Source organism: Nicotiana attenuata, unplaced genomic scaffold (genome assembly GCF_001879085.1).
Source record: "Nicotiana attenuata strain UT unplaced genomic scaffold, NIATTr2, whole genome shotgun sequence".
Classification (NCBI taxonomy): Eukaryota; Viridiplantae; Streptophyta; class Magnoliopsida; order Solanales; family Solanaceae; genus Nicotiana; species Nicotiana attenuata.
This window is the reverse complement of record NW_017672082.1, coordinates 31,810-32,675: the sequence shown is the minus strand read 5'-3', so window position 1 is coordinate 32,675 and position 866 is coordinate 31,810.

Here is an 866-nt window from a genome sequence, read left to right as displayed (position 1 = left end):
AATTACTAAATGCAGGATTTAGTGTTGTTGTAAGTATGCCTATAGCACTAGTGTTACTAGAAGCATTATCCATAGAAATTGCCATTATTTTATCTCTAATGCAAAAATATCTACAAATATCTGCAACGGTGTTAGCAATAAACTTACCTGTGTGACGTGAATTAATTATTCTATACGCAATAATGCGTTTTTGCATTATCCACTCATCATCTATCCAATGACTTGTAACAGTTAGATAATCACAGTCATTATTACTTCTACCAATATCAGTAGTAATAGAAATCCGATTAGTTATATGAGTAAATAAATACCGCAAATATTGTTCATATTCATGTTTATATTTATAAATATCGCTCTTAACTGTTGCGCGAGGCCAACCTTTATAAGTAGGATTAAAAACTTTTCTAATATAATGCACAAAATTAGGGTTAGAAGGAAAAGTATATGGTAAGCACATAACGGTAACCATCTTTGCTAATTCTTCACGATCTTTATTAGGATCGTAATATAAAATACTACCGGTCACAGTGTTAATTCCTGGTTGAACTAGATTTGAACATGTACTAGGGTTAACCGCAGTATCTACACCTGTCCCCTCTTGCTGCGCTTTCATTTGTAAATATTTAACTTTATCTCTAGGGTGTGTTTGTATGTGCCTAGCCAAACTACCCGTACCGCTACGGTCTCCAGTATATTTATGCGCCAGCAATTTCCCACAAGTTTTACACTTAGCCTTATTTTGTTCTCTTACTTGAGTAAAAAAATTCCAAACTATTGATGTTTCTAGGCGTTTAGAAGGTTGTCTATTAAAAGTAGGGGTTTCTACAGGTGGGTCAGGCGGGGCATCAGTTGGGTTATTAACAGGA